We start from the raw sequence: 6,000 nt of genomic DNA, 5'->3' as shown, positions 1-6,000 counted from the left end.
TCCTAAACAAGTGCTCCAATATTTAAGTGTGTAGCAAAACTGAAAAGACCATACAGATGCTCGTTTCTGTAGCTCTTTTAGGGCTTACGACCCTTGGAACAGAGGTGGGGCAACTCAGCACTTTCCAATCCAGGAAGAAACTTAAGCCACGCGCTCATTTCACCATTTAGCAAGAGCGGCACCGTGCACTACAGCATATCCATCTGAGCATCACGGAGAGATGGGTGTGTGCACCCAGGAATTCAGCCAAGGGCTGTTGGGTTCACCATGACTCTATCCGTCTACAGATCTATAAATCTGCATCCAGATGTGGAGCAGAGAGAGGCGTAAAGCATTATTTCCCGAGGTAGACACAGAAAATGATCCATAAATACATTTTCACGGATACAGCTATGGGAGCGCTTGGAGTCCTGGGGAAAAAGAGGATTTTCTAGTGCTTGGGGGGTTTGTGGTGTCCCAGTCCAGATTTTTTGGGAAAATGGATGAAAGCAAACTGGAGTTTCTGAGCGAACCTAGAGAGCTCAGGCACTCCTGTAATTGATGGCCTCATTTCTCTCCTGAGAGGAGGGTTGCACTGGCGATGGACAGACTGAAGCCCCAACGCCTGGGCCCCAAAGCGTCCTAAACCGATACAGCCCAAACTCAGATGAAGGTAGATGACTTTCAACTTCTTTTATCTCTCTAACTCAAGGCTCGGAAGGGGGAAGTGGGTGCTGTAGGGGGTTGGGGCATCTTTAGGGATGGAAAACTCATTATCATTACAAAATGGAACCACTGAAGTAAAATCTCACTTCACTTGGAGACAGCTCAGTAAAGAGAGATGGAAGAACTCTTTGGGCTTTTTTCACAACACTCCCTGCACGACCGGGCAGGGATCATACTTTCCTTTATTTAGGTCCTGGCTGCCAGGAGTCCTCTCCTGCTTCACCTGAACTCTCAGCTTGTCAAGAAGCGGGCTTGGAAAAGGGCTCACCACCAGACTGCAGCCCCAGAAGAGAGAAGACACAGGCAGGCTTAGAAGCTGCTGACCTCCAATGTTAGCGCCTTTGTACTGCGGGTTGGGTGGTAAGGGTTTGTATGAGCAAGGGGCGTGAGAGGGGAAGATGGTATGATTTTTAAATCTGGAACCAGAGGAGGGCAAAACGCAATCACCAAGCCCTTTCTTCCTGGAGGCCAGAGGTTTTAGGGGCGCTTTGGATTTTTCCCCTTTAGTTCACTAGGGGAGGGAAGGGAGGAAGCTCACTCAGGTGGGCTGGGGCAATCTAGCTGGCTGGCCTGGGGACCGGAGGGGGAGTGATTTACAAAGCAAAACCTCAGATGCTTCTTCCTGAGACGTACACCAGAAGGCACCAGATCAAAACAGTCTCCTGGAAGCATTTATGACCCTGTCTCTACTCCTAACAGGAAGGAGCACCCTCCATAAAAGCTGGGCCCACGCCCCCATCCTCCACTTCAGGGAGGGGGAGACACATCCCAAATGAGGGACCTGACCCTTACCCCTTCTACCCTTCACACACACACACACACACACACACACACACACACACACACACTTTGCTAGACAAGTTTTTTTCCTCCAATATCTGAACAACAACAACAACAACAACAAAATCAATCTAGAGGGGTTTGGAGGTGGAGCCTGTGAAAGCAGATGCCATCAGATAAGAGCTTGGCCCCCTGGTCCCATCTTGGCCCTCCAACACCCCACAACTCAATCTGGGCTAACAGGACACTGAAAGTCGCCCAATAGTATGGCTGCTACCATTCATGGAGGCTGTTCCAAGATCGAGATTTTTGGAGGGGGGGGGACAGAAAGAAGGGAATTCCACAATGACCCAAGGTTTGAGGGGTGGGGGTGGGGTGAGGAAGACAGATGGCTTCCAGGCTGGGCTGAGGGGAAGAAGAGGGTGGGAGGGAAGCCAAAGGAAGTGGGTTGGAGACCAGTTGGCTGTGTCCAGCCCAGCCTGCTGGCCTCTGTCATGCCACACTTGGGCACATGTGTGTATCCAGTATGTTCCGGGGCAGGGGCTGGGAGAACCAAAGATCCAGAGAAGCAGACCACAGCCTCCTCTACTCTGAGAGGAACCAGGATGCAGTTCCAGAAGGATCCCAGGTAACTGAGCTCATGCATCTCACCCAGCCCCTGTAGCTTTTGCAGAACACAGAATCCACTCTGAACACCTGTTGTGGATAGAAGGAAGCAGCCACCTCCTCACATTAGCTCCTCAGGCCCTGAGTCTCCTAGTCAACCTCTTATTGTGGAAGACATGAACCTCAGATTCTGGAATTCTCAGTCCCCCTTCTCCAAGTTCCATCTTGCCTATGCATGCACACACACACACACACACACACACACACACACATATACCTATAGCCCTCTGCCCCACAGTGAGCCTTCAGAAGGAGACAGAAAGACAAAGCCCAGCGTCTTATAGGACACAAGCCTCTTAGCTCTCTAACCCAGATCCTTGCCTGGTGATTGAGGCCTTGATTTCCTGGGCTCCCATCTACACTCCTGCAGGTTCCCAGGACCCAGTGAGAATGGGGCAAAATGGGCAGGGATGTTTTGGTAATCTCTACCTCCCAGGGCTTTAAGGCCTCTCTTGCCACCAAAAGGGTGGCTTCAAGTCTTGAAGGAGTCACAGAATGAGGACCTGTCAGCAATTCCCAGCCCAGGCAGTCCCAGAGTGGAGCCATGTGGAAGTCAAAGGACTTCTACCTGAATGAGGGGATGGAGGGAGAGGAGGGGAAGGGCTGGAACAACTCTGGGGGAAAAATATCTCTCTTCCCAGTGCCTGTGAACCCCACTTCTCCCTCTTTCTTAAATTTTGCAGAGGGAGGGGGGCTGGCAATCCCGATGAGAGAAATTCCCACTGAAGCTTCCATTTGCTCTCACACAGCATTCACTAAGGGAAACGTGTGTGCGCGTGCGCCTGCGCGCTCCAGTTCCAACTCATAGAAGAGGCAAGTACAGCCGGGTGGCTGAAGGTGACTTAGGAAGTGGAGGCACAGTGATTTCTGGGAAAAGCTGCACTCTTGCTTGCTTCTTATCCTAATCCTTCCCACCTGGCTCGTGGCATTGTCCCCAAACCAGCCCCACCCAGAAGACAAATAAGTACAAGGGTGTCCATGAAGGCCAGCTTAGACTAGGCCATTCCTGCCACTCCTGTACCCTTCATCAGCCCCCTCCCCTGTTCCCCCACCCCGGCCCTGGTGGCGCAGCCCACTGTAACTCCTGCCCCCTAGCTCCAGGAGGGCAGGAGAGCAGGAGCAGAAAGGGAGGCAAGGGGAACCCAACCAGAAAATTAAGCCTGGAACAAAGCCCTGCAGATGGGGGCAGGGAACAGGCTTGGGTCTGGACCTACCAGTGGATTGGCTGAGTGCCCAGCGTAAGTGTTCAGGAAACACAAGCATTTCTGTCAGGCACAACACTCACTCGGGGCTGCAGATGCCCTTGCTCGGAAACGGCCTGCTGTGACCCGAGCAAGTCCAGACACAGAAACCCACATCCCTCTGTAGGTACAGGCAGGGCACCAGATCCCCATTGAGTCTGTTAGTCTATGGTGTTCAAAGCATGGAGGAGAGAAGGGCTGCCACAACTCCACCAGCTGTTCAACGTGGCAGGGAGAGGAACTCCTGGTTCTCTGTGACCACTTTTTTCCAGAACCTTCTCTCCACTGGCTCCTAGTTACTTGACACAGGACAGGTGCCAAACACAGTTCTCGAAAAACAAAACAAAAGCTCCACTTCTGCTCCCCTCCCCCAACCACACCTAAGGCAGCTGGATAAATCTAAGGCTTCCCACTCTCAGCCATTTCCACAAAGAGAAGCAGAAGGGGTTTCTCCACTAGGCCCCATCTGCTGTCCCCCATCTCACCCTAGGCTCAGATGAGAATGAAAACTTGTAAGGGATGAGGTGGCCACAGGTGTGACCGGTGTAGAATTTGAGCTCAGAGCTTAACCTGCTTTGCACATTTACACTGCAGCCCAATATCAAGTTCCCATCCACGCAGCTCACTGAACTGGGGGAGCCACCCTAGACCACAAGGCCACACCCTAGGGCCATCACCCCTACCTCCCAACTCCACACCAGTCCTGTACAACCCAGGCTGAATCCAAGTTATGACTTTGTTAGACACCAGAGGACAACAAATCACAGACTGAGGGAGCCAAAATGCTCCCAGGGCCACACCGCCCCTCCAAATCGGACAAAGGGCCCAGGACAGCTAAGCGGACCGAAGCAATAGGGAGACCGGAGTGGAGGGAGAAGGGCGAGCCACAGACCCCAACACTTCTTTGCTGATTGGGTGGTGGCGGCCATGTGACCCTGCTTAGCGCATTTCTGATTGGTTGCTTGACCTTTCCTGGGAGTGAAAGACCTAGGAACAAAATGAAAAGCTTTCCGGGTTGGCTGGGGGCACCTTGGCCACCTCGTCGCCTGCCCTCCCCTGCCCCTGTCCCCAGTTCGGGCGTGGACACACCCCAAGACTCAGTGTCCCGTGTCCAGGTGGAACTGACAAAGCAGTATATTAAAGAGGGGGAAAATCCTGACCTGAGGGAGGTTGATGACTTTATGGGGAAGATGATGGAGTGTCGCAGAGGAGGAGGAGAGTGGTATTCAAGTGGACCTTTTGGGCCTAAAGAACAGAAAAAGCTAGCCGGGAAGTCATTGCTGTGTAAACAAGCGCGGCCTGGGCGTTGAGTTCCGGGCTAAAGACCTCGGCCAGGGTCCCTGGTGCGCTCGGGGGAAGAGAGAGGGGTGGAGGGCGGTGCAAGTTACAGACCCAGGCCCCCTCCCCTCCGGCTCCCTGCTGCTGGTGGGGTCCTCGGCTTCCAGAACTCCATAGAATTCCAGCCTGGAGTGGAGGGGTGGGGGGACCCCCAGACTTCACTTTTCAAAGGAGATCTGGGATCCTGAAAACAGCAACAACACACAAAAGATGGTGTGGGGCGGGGTGGGCAAAGCCTGTGTTGGCTGGGAAAGGAGGAGTTGGTCTCATGCCTCAGGGTCTTTGTATCTCTGTGTCCCTTCACGCTCTTGGAATCTGCCTGGGCAGTGGTCCCTGCTGCATCTCTGATATCCTGCACAAAGTAGGAGCAGACCTCCCCACCACCACCACCACCACCCACACACACACCCTTTGGAGGACGGTACCGATTTGGCCTTAGCTGATTCCCCCTTGCTCTGCCTGGCCGGCTGCTGGACTTCCCAAACCTCCCAGCCCTGCTTGGAACCCTGTACACAGCAAACAGAGGAGCATGAGCTCACAGGTTGTCAGATCCTGGCTTAACTCCTGGTGACACACGGGGAGGGGGTATAGCACACACTGGCAGGTGTGGTGGACATGTGCCTCCCACATCCAAAGCCTGAGCTGCTCCTTTCTAGAAATCTGATGCCTGGATCCCTGCTGGTTCCCTCTCTGCTCCCCAGGGCTGGGGAAATATCACAGGCTAGCCAGCATATCATGTCCACTCCACTACCCACCCTGCCCAAACCGGACACTCGCCAGAGGAAGTTTTTAAGCCTTGGGGACCTGGCTTTTCCTGAGGCAAAGGCTAGGGATGCTGGGAAGACCTCAGAAAGCTGAGGGAGAGGGAAGCATGAAGCTATATTAGCCTGGGACAACAGAGACCTTAGGCGACTGAGGCTAGGAGGGCCACCCTTGCAGGCCGGGTCGTGGGGGGGGGGGAGTAGGGCATCCCGTGCCCCCCCCCCACACCGCCGGGGTTCTCCTGTCAGCCCAGGCAGCAGAGCCTGTGGGCTCAAAAGCCACCAAGCCCTCTGGCCAGGCCCTTGTTCCCAAATTCCCACCCTGCTTAGATTCTGGGCCGCCGCCTGAGGGCTGAACACACCCCCATCCCCCGCACAAGCCCCCTCCAAGGCACTTGCGCTTGTGTGTCTAGTTTGCACACGGGCTCAGCGGCTGACTTTCCAACTGAGAGAAGCTCCAAGAGAACTTGGTGGAGGCGGGGGCGGGCAGAGATTGTAGAACCCAGCCT

The sequence above is a fragment of the Ochotona curzoniae genome, unplaced genomic scaffold, assembly GCF_017591425.1.
Source record: "Ochotona curzoniae isolate NIBS_2020 unplaced genomic scaffold, NIBS_Ocur_1.0 contig_1014, whole genome shotgun sequence".
NCBI lineage: Eukaryota > Metazoa > Chordata > Mammalia > Lagomorpha > Ochotonidae > Ochotona > Ochotona curzoniae.
The sequence above is the reverse complement of the archived record's forward strand: the minus strand, read 5'-3'. Positions refer to the sequence as shown.